The sequence below is a fragment of the Macrotis lagotis genome, chromosome 1, assembly GCF_037893015.1.
Source record: "Macrotis lagotis isolate mMagLag1 chromosome 1, bilby.v1.9.chrom.fasta, whole genome shotgun sequence".
In the NCBI taxonomy this organism is placed as follows: domain Eukaryota; kingdom Metazoa; phylum Chordata; class Mammalia; order Peramelemorphia; family Peramelidae; genus Macrotis; species Macrotis lagotis.
The window spans coordinates 125992114-126003522 of NC_133658.1; the positions used below are offsets into that span (position 1 = coordinate 125992114).

Below are 11409 nucleotides of genomic sequence, written 5' to 3' on the forward strand. Positions count from 1 at the left end.
ATCAGCAGATAGTCATGAATGGAAACTGATTATTAATTATTTCTTCCTGCATTTCATACTTCAGATTTAAGATACATTGGGAAGTCAGTCATTGATAGTAATGACAGGAAATATTCTTATTCAATTAAATCACCACAAAGGCAGACTTAACATCTGCTCCGTGAAACCTTTAGAAATGTATGGCATTAATTTTTAATAAAAAATAGCCATTGTTGGGATTTGGCAGCCTTTTCACATTGTTCTCATAGGACATTCACTTTAGTTCTTATAACTCTATGGATTTTAGATGCCCTTCTCCCCTTCTGAACCTCCATCCTTCATTTCTATATGAAAGAGTTTCTACTTGTATTTTTGCTAAAGCACAAGTATTCCAATCATTATAACTTCCCCAGTAGTATAGAACCCTTTGTGTTCCCTTTCTAAATGAACACAGAGGTCCCTTAAAAATCAAATACTCTAGGTGTGAGAATTCTTCCAACAAAGCTGAGATAATACTAAAAAAGTTAGGGTAGAGAGAAAGGAAAACAAAAAGAAACTATTCCAGTAATGAGGGAAAGGAAATACTATCTAGACACTCCTGCAGACTCAGAACTCACTGACCAATTTAATTTTGTTTTAGAAGACATGTACAAAGGATGAAAGTGTTAGAAGGGATCTCAGGTGATATAGTCCAGCCCCCTGGTTTTACTCATGAGGAAACTAAGTTACAGGGAAGTTAAATGAATTATCCAGCATCAGAAAATAAAGAAAGATTTGAATTCTCATTCTGACTTGAAAATTCATGTTCTCTCCATTGAACCACCATTTATGGTCCACAAAATTAATTTTACAAGCACAGAATGGAAAAGGGGAGACTGGATAATAGTAGTTCAACTCAAAAAGATCTAGGGTTTTAGTGGTCTACAAGCTCAATATTAAAAAATTGTAATGTGGAAGGCAAACCAAAAAGCTAATATAATCTTAGACTGTGTTGAGAGGCATAGTGTCAAGGATTAGGGAGATAATAGCCACACTATACTCTGTTCTAATCAGACTATGTCTGCAGTACTATTTCAAAGAGCAAAATTAGCAACATCTAGAGGAGGGTGACTATTGATAATAAAGGTTCTAGAGAAAAGTACAGGCAATCACCAAGGCTTAAATATACTGGTCACATGGAAGGGAGGTGTTACCTAGAGTATGGCCCTATTGTGGTCTCTCCAGTCCTCTGGGTGGAGAACCAAGAAAAGTAGGGTCACACTGACTGACTGAAAGGACTAGCAAACTGAAGAATACTCTAAGAAAAAGATTTAATGAAGAGCAAAATTGTACCCAAGTGTCCTCCATTCCCAAAGTCAGTTCCCTACTCTCTGTATCACAGTGCCTCTACAATGTGATCTTAACCTCTACAAATAGGAATTTGGTATCCAAAATGAAGTAGGTTGTACTATATATCATGATCCCATGCCCTTTTGGGTTATATCCAGACTACTCTTTTCAGTTCTACTCTCACAGATTAGAAAGTACACTGGCAGCTGGAGGACATATAGAGGAAGGATATCAGGATTTCAAGCAGACTTGAAATAATGGTGCATGAGAACTGGTTGAAAGAACTGAAGCTAGGGGCAGCTAGGTGGTGTAGTGGATAAAGCACCGGCCCCTGGAGTCAGGAGTACCTGGGTTCAAATCTGGTCTCAGATACTTAATAATTACCTATCTGTGTGGCCTTGGGCAAGCCACTTAACCCCATTTGCCTTGCAAAAACCTAAAAAAAAAAAAAAAGAACTGAAGCTGTTTACAAGAGATTTAGCTTTCTTGACTTTCAAGAGGACAGACATATTAGAACCAAGATAGGAGTTGCAAAAAAGTAGATTTTAACTTGTTATGAGGAAAATTTTCCTAAAAAAAATTTATTTAATCATTTCTCAGTTGTTTCTCCAATTCATTTTGCAGATGAAATTCGTGACATACAGGGGTAATGACTTGCCCAGGGTCACACAGCTGGTAATGTCTTATGCCAAATTTGAACTCAGATTTCTGACTCTAAGCCTAGCACACTATCCACCACTCATTAGAGCTATCCAAAAGTAGAAGGCTTTCTCAAAAGAGACGGAGTTCCCTATCTCTAGAGTTCTTAAAAGGCAGTTAGATGACCAACTGTCTGGAGTATTATAGAAATTTCTGCTTCATATAATGAGGAATCCCCCCCCAATTCTGAGAGACTATGTTTTCATGAAACATTTATCCTCTCATATTTTGACTTTGTACTGAAATATTTCCATCACTAAACTAAAAGTCTAGGCCTCTGAAAGAATCCATGAATGCTTTAAAAAATTGATCTAATGTCAGAAATGAGAGGAAATACTGTTTATTTTCTGCCTGCCAAAAAGAAAAAAGAGAAGAACCTAGGAGACCGAACATTATCCCAAGTAGCAGATCTGTAGCGGAAAATGCAAGAAATGTTTATTTCATTTCCAGAAACATTTAGTCCTTGAAATGCTTAAACCTATCTACATATGTTTTTATAGAACTATCTATTTTAAATGCAATGTATAATATTATACATGGATATAGTAGCATATGATTTTCTTTCCAAATTCAACTGATGGGATATAAAGAAGGATGCTAAACAAGTATTTTAAAACAGGACTCTCTATATATGAAAAACCATTCCTTATTCCAAGTTATACCCACCACATTCCTGTATACAAGGTCTGTTATTCAATCCTCCACATATTTTGAGGGCCAAGCTTTCTTTACATTGAGTTTTCTGTAGAATTCCCCACCCCATCAACATTGCAATTATCAAAAACCTCCACATTTTGAGGACCAAATCTGAGGTCTCTCTAGTCTACTACTTTTAATGATGCTTTTCCAAGTGAATCAGGTGTCTTGAAAGGGAGCACTAGGTGAAAACAGATTCTTCTCAACTTTTCTCCTATTTGTTAATTTTATAAATTTATGTCAGTATCTAATCTTTCTATGTCTCTTCTTCTTTACAGGAAAAATGACTTGAATTCAATGGTAAGAATGGCCTTTATCAATTATGAGAGATGTGTTAGGAAGGGAGGCATATAATAATATTTTGTGAAAGTTTATTTTTAATTTTTTAAAAATATCTATAGTATTTACCATAGGGTGAGAATCCCAAAAAGGCCTGGAGACTTTAAACTTGAAATAGGTAAATAATTGGCTCCTTAACTAAGTACAACAGAACGACAGCCAATGATTGGCCCTCAGGTGCATCTGTCAGCTTATGTTGGCCAACAGTTGTGCACTAGAAGGACCAATCCAACTCTTCCCCAACAAAAATGTAGGAATAGAGCTCATTAATCTTGAATACTCAGTCATGAAATGAGGAGATCAGAATGTAGCCCATACAGAACAAAGGAAAGAGACAATTTCCTTAGCTGAAGAATGGAATAGTTTGACTAGCTTAGTTCAAAGGTCTCTTTCAGTTCATAAAAAGTTAAAATGGCCAAAAAGATCTAGCTTGTATCACCTGCTTCAGTAGGCCAACAAGAATGGAGATGCTGGACAAATGAAGAGTAAGTATCTTATTGCAATACAACATATGGACCTTTGAAATAACACCAGGGGGAACAATAACCAATTTCTTGCATTCAGTAGTAAAGGCCAAGTACTATTAGTCAAATAATGATCATCCTTACATACTACTCCCTCCCTACCTCCCACCCTCAAATGATATACACTATGAATAATTTCCAAGTTCTCTCTGACTCCCAAAGCTGGCTTCCTCATTGCTTTGAGGTCTGCCCCTTTGTGGGCAGTAATACTTGTCTTATTGGTTTTAGGGTTTGGTGTGTATTTACCAAACCACATTCTTGGCTCAACCCCCATCCCACTGGGAAAATTTCTTAAAGGGGTGACTATCTATCTCCTCTTAGTTCCACCCTCTTGTGAGCTGTTACACCTGTCTCTTTAGTCAAGAGTTTGGTGTGGATTTGCCCAATCAGATTCTTGACCCAGTTCCCAAAACCCTTAGGAAAAATTTCTTACTCCCTCTGTATTTTAAAGTTATTCATCTACTCTTTGGGGTTGGAATAAATGTTTAATCAAAATAATAAAAATGAACAAAATAAGAGACCTAATAAATGATAGAATTTTAACCTACCAACCCCAGGTCATGGAAGTCTCTACCTCAACCCCCAAGAATGGGTTGGAGTCAAGAGTAAACATAACCAGGACTTGGGAAAAACCAATTGCTTCATCACCAGAGGATACTTACTTCGTCTTGAACAGTTCATTATACCCATTATTTGATCTCCACTCTGGTTACTGTTTCTACTTAATGCTGTAGTTCCTGTTTCTGATACAAAGCCTTGCTCAGGTTTTCTCTGTCCATACAATGCTTCAGGTTGTAACAACATGGCAGCCATAAGTCTATCATACATAACAACAGCAGAAACTGGTGTGGGTCAGTTGTTTCTATTTCTAAACTTTTCACCACCACTCCTCCTTCTCTTTGTCTCATCCCCCATAGAAAAACATGTATGAACTTTATTACCAATATCTATCAATCTTTTTTAAATGTACTTCCACAACTATTGGTTTCCTCCATTAATCTATCCTCTCAAGTGGGTCTGTGTTGGTCTACACTATACTTTCTAAAACTTAAAGTCATGTAGAAATAGTTGGAATGGGGGCCTACATAATGGGCTAGGGCTATCACCTCTAGATCTTTTACTATTCCTTGGGAATCAGCAGATGACACAGGTTATGTATCAATTAAATTTCATTCTGTCTACCTGACTTATCCACTTTCCTTTTCCAGTCATACATCTCTCTGATGACAAGCTATCCACCACTTCTCTTGAGCAATTTCTTGTTAGTAACATGTATCCTACTTACAACCACCATGCACAACCTCTCTACTGCTCCTTGGAGCACACTTTAATTCTTCAGTGTCTGTAGTATTCTGTGACTTACAGCCCTGTGTCATCATGAGAAGAATATTGGTGTCATTCATGTGGACCTTTGTTAAGAACTTCAAGATGGCAGCATAGGTCCATCAAGTCTAGGACTTTCTCATGTGGAAAAAAAATTGAAGTCACAAGGAAGGGATAACTCATTTTCTTCTAAAGCTCCATGAACATCAAGAGCTAAAAAACAGATATTGTTGAAGGGAACCGAATACATTAGCAAAGTCCCTTTTCATAGATAATTAACCTTCTTAAATGGAAAGTTGATTTTTGTTGACTTGGAGAAGGAAGGATGGATTTACTAAGCACCTATTATGTGCCAGAAACTGCTATTTTAGAATTATCTTATTTAATCCTCATAACAACCCTGGAAAGTAGGAACTCTTCTAAGCCCCTTTTAGAGTTAAGGAAACTGAGGCAGACAAAGATTAGATGACTTGTCCACAGTCACATAGCCAGTATCTGAGTCATGACTGGAATGCAGGTCTTACATTTCCCAGGCCCAACATTCTACCTACTACAAGTAGAATTCATTCACTAACCCATTGTTTTAAATTATTATATTTTGAGCAGGGGCAACTAAATAGAACTAATTTGGAGTTAGGAAGGCTTCAGCTCAAACCCAACCTAGGCACTTACTAGCTCTGTGGCCCTAGGCAAGTCATTTAATACTGTTTGTCTCAGTTTTCTCATCTATAAGAGGAAGTGGAGAAGGAAATGGCAAACCACTTCAATATCTTTACCAAAAAAATCCCAAAAGATAACAAAGAGTCAGACACAAATGAAAAATAATTAAACAACTAATGGTTTTTAAGGGTAGAATAGTTCCTATTGAGGAAAATATTTGTTTAGAATGGTCATATTTGCTTTCTGTGCAATCAAATTCTAGTCTTAGAGTTCTTCTTGTGTTAGGTACTGAGAGGTTAACCAAATTGCCCAGGGTCATGCATATGCACAGAACATGCATATATGTGTGCATATAAATATATATATTTATATGTTCACATGCATGTGTATCAATGTAAGTATATCATCTATAAGTATTTCAGTACATAGATTACAACTCATTTCATCTTTACAACAATACTGAACATACATATATAGTTATATACATACATATTAGATGAAACCAATTTATTCTTAGGATTTTTCTTCTCTTTTAAAAAGACTTCTTCCATAAACCTTTTACTGTTTCACTGGAGAGGAGAAAGATGTCAAGGGGAAGGGTATGACCAGAAGTCCTTTGACATCATGAATACCCATCTTTCACTGAGCAGAAAAACTGGCAGGAGACAAATGTGAATTCTCTCACACTCACCTCACTAAATATTGACTTCAAAGCTTTCTTGATACCCGTACAGGCTAATGCCATGTGGGCCAGAAGGGAGGAACTAGAAAAGAAAGACTGACTTTAAGGGGTCTGCTACAAATTCAAAGGGGCCTTGAACTTCCACAGGGAAAAAAATATCCTTTCTTATCTTGGAACTGATCCCATATGTATTTTCTGTACTCAAGACGATACAGAAATCTAGGGAGGTTTGGATTCTTCCCCTCAAAAACATGACTTGGTACTGAGAAGTTACTAATTTATCTGGTATGAATTAATGATAGCTCCTACCACAAGCAAGAGACAAATGATCTCAAAGTTTCTTCCAGTCTTGCAAGTCTTTGCTTCAACAAAGTCTTGGGTTGTTTCTCAGATCCTTAATACCACAATGGAATATCAACAGTCAATTAAGATAGGCACAAATTTTGGGTGGCATGAGATCCAATGAAGAGTCTTTACCCAGGTAACATCAGGAGAAATACAGAGCATACTTTATGGTAATCTCACCACCAATCAAAATGCAATTACTGAGATCCAGAGAGGTCAAATGTATTGTTGCTCAAGATATGGCTTGATTTTATTCATAACATTCCTAATAGCTTATGTTCAAATCAATACTACAATGTATTATTTTTAACAGTATGATATCATGGTCATCTTTCAATAATCAAAAATATGTATATGAAATCAACAATCATAATCTTGCCTAATGATTCACATTTAAGATGCTAGCATACTGTGGTGGAAAGAGCCCTCAGCAGGTATTCCATTTACTAGTTAGGTGATAATGGAAAAATTACATCACCTTTCTCAGTATCACTTTCCTTACCTCTAAAATGAGAGGGTTAAAATAGTTCCTTTCTAAGAACCCTTCCAATTCTAATATATGATGATCTATTTTAGATATACAGCTTAACTTCCAAAAAGAAAAAGTAAAAAAAACAAAAGCCATGAGTTAAGGAGTTATTTGTCAGATGATGGCCAGAATCAGTCAATCAACTAGTGTTAATTAAATGTTTATTATAAGGCAGACACTTTGCTAAGTACTGAGGATACAAAGAAAGGCAAAAAGCAGTCATTGTTCGCAAGGAGTTCACATTATAATAGAGGAATAGTTGCTGAATTTTAGACAGGATAGGGCAGAGAATCAATTTTTCTAGGTAATGTGTAGTAAGGAATAATTATTTCTGGGAAACAGAGACCTGTATAGACATAGTGGAAAAATCAAAGCAACAATAAAAAAAGTCAAATACTGATTTCCCTTGTGAATCAGACTATCAGTGGTGTAAAGAAACTTCAGTATTCAATATTTAATCAAATCTCTTCATTTTTACAGATGAAGTAAAGGAAAGCCAAAGGTCACACTGCTAAGCAGAAGATCTGATTGTTGAACCCAATTTCCAGATGCCAGGAAAGTGCTCTTTCCATGAAATAACACTGCCTTTCCAGGCTTAGAAAATCTGCATTGATCATTCAGCTATCTTCCTGCCAGCATACTGACCACATTTGGATCCAAGCACATCTGTAAATCTAATGACAGGTTAATTCGCTATTGGCAGAAATGTGAGAGTTTTGAGAAGAATAAATATTCTCACAGAATACAACTGCCAGATCTATAGCACGTTGTTGAAACTGGAAAACACCTCTTATATTATGAAGAGTCATCATTGAAAGAGGGAATCAAAAGTCCCACTTCACATTCAGTTCCTTCTGAGGCTGAATAGATTCCCCAGAATCAACATCTTCCAAATGCACATCTGCTTTCATGATGGAAAAATAAAAACCTGGTCTCTACGGGTCTTATAGTAAACTCATTTTTTCAAAGAAAAGATTTAAAAGCTTAACAGATAAAATACAAAAATCAAGTGAGTGTCACATAAGTTATTCCTTTCATCTCTCCAATGCAGACAAGGCCATATTCCTTAAAATCTCATGAGAAGTGTTTTGAGAACTTTCTCAGCCATACAGGTTATAGCTGTGGCTTAGTTCTTGACTCCTTATTTTGCAATGGAAGAGAGAAAGCAATATTCAAAAATAAAAAGAAGAAGCAAGTTCATATTGCAGCAAATTCTACTATTATGGGTGAGGTCTTAGGTAATTCGTAAGATTTTTCAGTTTTCAGTCATGTAGAGAAGGAATCTAGCATAATTAAAAAAGCAGCCAATGAGGAATTGGAAGATCTGGGTTCAAATGTTGATTATTTCTTCTAAGTTAACTTGGGAAGTTAAAGTCTCTGGGCCTTGTTTTCCTCATCTATAAAATGATGGGATTGAATTACATGGCTACTAAGATCCTTTCTAGCTCTCTAGTCCAACCAAGCATATGATGGAGCCAGTTTGCAGTTGTTGCAAATCAATCATTTAATTTAATTTTTAATATGCCTGAGAAATTGCCTGTGGAATTTGTTATTTTTTTATTGTTTATAGATAAGTGATGGAGAAAATGTTAATGCAGATTAAATTCTAAAATGTGCCATACATACTTTTCCCCCAGAGGACTGGCTGTTAAATAACCAATGGAAAAACTAAGCATCTCAGATAAGTGCAGCTTCCTTTATCAACATTGTCCCGGGGCTGCTAGGTGGCACAGTGCATAGAGTACCGGCCCTGGAGTCAGGAGTACCTGAGTTCAAATCTGGCCTCAGACACTTAATAATTATCTAGCTGTGTGGCCTTGGGCAAGCCACTTAACCCATTGCCTTGCAAAAACTAAAAAAAAAATTAAAATTAAAATTAAAAAAAACCATTGTCCCATGTCTAACCACATCATTAAAAAAAAAAAAAGATCCAAAGAGGGTCATCTCAGGATCCACTCTATCTTGACTTATGATATCCAGAAATCCTAACATTCCTCTGAAACATCATGAGGGACCTGTGAAGAGATAAAAGGTGAATTTATATACACAAAGAGCTTTTTATACTCTGGGTATTATGGTAATGGACAATCACTTAATCTCTTTAAATTTCACTTTCCTTATCTGTAAAATGGAGATATTTAAACCTGCAGTTTTTGTCTCACAGGGTGTTGGGAGAATCAAATGATATAATATAACAAAATACTTTGTAAAACTTAAATCAAAATAGAATGTGAACTGTTACTGTTATTATTATCATCCTGAAATCTCTATCATTTTGATTCATTACTTTGCCCCTGTATGAATTTATATGGGTTTCCCTCAAAATATAGTAAGCTTATTGTTTCCCAGCTCAGAAGCAACCTGGAGTCCAATTCCAATGGGACCCCGATTTCCAGCAAAGATGTACAATCAAAAATGTATAAAAGCTTCTGGGTCACCCAGATAGTTAATCACAGAGCTGGGCCTGAGACTAGAACCCCTCCATCAAATATAAGAGACACCATAGAATCCCAAATATCCACATGACCCCATCCAAATGAGGGTTCAATATTATCACCTAACCAGTAAATGGAATACCTTCTGAGGGCTCTTTCCACCCCACTATACTAGCATCTTAAATGTGAATCATTAGGCAAGATTCTGTTGTGAAGAAAACATAGCCCTCTTTCTCTACTCCATTAGATTCCACTGCTGTTGCTATGCTCATGAATAGTGCTACAACCACAATAATGCTACCCAAACTCATATGGTTACTGGTTACTTATATTGTGATTCACCTGTGATCAAATCAACCATAAGCAAGTGGCAGTAGCTGTATATTCAAGACCACCTAGGAGCAAGGGTAAGAAATGGGAATAGTTGCAAGAGGGGAAGAAGGAAGAAGGGGGAGAAGGAAGGGGGAGAGAACATATTGGAGACCACAAGGCTGGTAAACAATAAAAATTTATGGAAACCCACTACTAACAGCAATGTTTATAAATATTGCCCCATAGCTAATGCCTATTTTCCAAAGTGCTCTCTTTCTTGAGCTACTGTTCTGGGTCCTCAATCTTGCTTTGTTTCTTTTGTTTGACTCCCCTGGCTAAGAGTCCATCAACCACTCATATAAATACAGGCTCTCCACATCAACTCAGGATTGAATCTTTGTAACCAGATTCAATCCCTTTCTCTAGATCACCTAGATATAATTCTTTCTTTTTTTCTGAGTTCTGAGTCAATAAAGTACAAATCTCCCCAGGCTTATTTCTGGACCAACCATATTAAAGAATGATGGAAAGAATTGGATAAAGCCCATTGTAACAAACTACTATTTGGAAAGACTTGACTACCTATAAGAGGTAAAGCAGTCTGAAAGAGTCACTCTCAGCCAGGTTCCCCTAATACTTGGCTAGCAGATGCAAAGCAACAAAAGTCCTTATTAGAATAACACCTGTACATTCCTAGAGTTGCTTAGGATGCAGATGTCATCCCTTCCTCCAAGTCAACTGAATCCCATAATAAATAACCCTTTCTTCACCCATCCTGCCTTACTATCCTGGATAATGTTGAAATGGAGTCCTTGTATATTCTTAGCACTCAAGTGCTTCAAGGGAACTGAATCTTCAAGTCAAGTTCCCTGGTAAATTTTACTGATTGCCATTTTAGAATCTATCAATTTAATCCACCAGATTTTAGGGCAGGGGTCCTCATACAAGAGAGAAAACCAATGGAGAAACAAAGGATCTCAGATGAGTGCAGCTCCTTGAGTAGAGCAGAGAGAGCAATGCTCCCTCCTGCCTACCTCCCTAACTTCAAGAGCTCAATATTCCTCTACCTCCCACTATGCAGCTGGAAGAGGGAATACATCATAAATATTAGATAATCTTAGATCCCCAGGGATAGTCTTTTGTTGAAATTGTTATTTTAAATTTTATTGATCCCTTGTTTTTACATCACAGATCTAAGAACTTCTAAGAACTCTCCCTTCTTAAAAAGAAAAATATCTAAGGAAAACAATCCCCAAGTTTGAAAGATATGCAATATTTATCAATCCACAGATTTCCCCACCAACTTGTTTTACTGAGAGATGAGTTTCATCTCTCTTTTGGAAGCGATATTTTTTGTCATTGCCATTAATCTCAATTCATCTCCCTTTTGTGTATTATTTTCATTTACATTGCATTGAGGTCATTGTGTAGTGATCCTTCCCCAATCTGTATCAATTCATACAAATTTTTCTATGATTTTCTCATATTCATATGAATTCCTCATATTCATCATTTCATCACATTCACTTATTACTATTTGTTCAGTTAAGTGATATG

At 36.4% G+C, this 11409-nt stretch overlaps 1 long non-coding RNA gene across 1 annotated transcript; it reads left to right on the top strand.

The window, feature by feature from the left end:
• The first annotated feature begins 2502 nt into the window (after positions 1-2502).
• Positions 2503-8031, top strand: LOC141514153 (uncharacterized). Its single transcript, XR_012475960.1, has 3 exons — positions 2503-2888; positions 2982-3003; positions 7586-8031. It is a non-coding gene; the product is annotated as an uncharacterized LOC141514153 (long non-coding RNA).
• The last annotated feature ends 3378 nt before the right edge of the window (positions 8032-11409 follow it).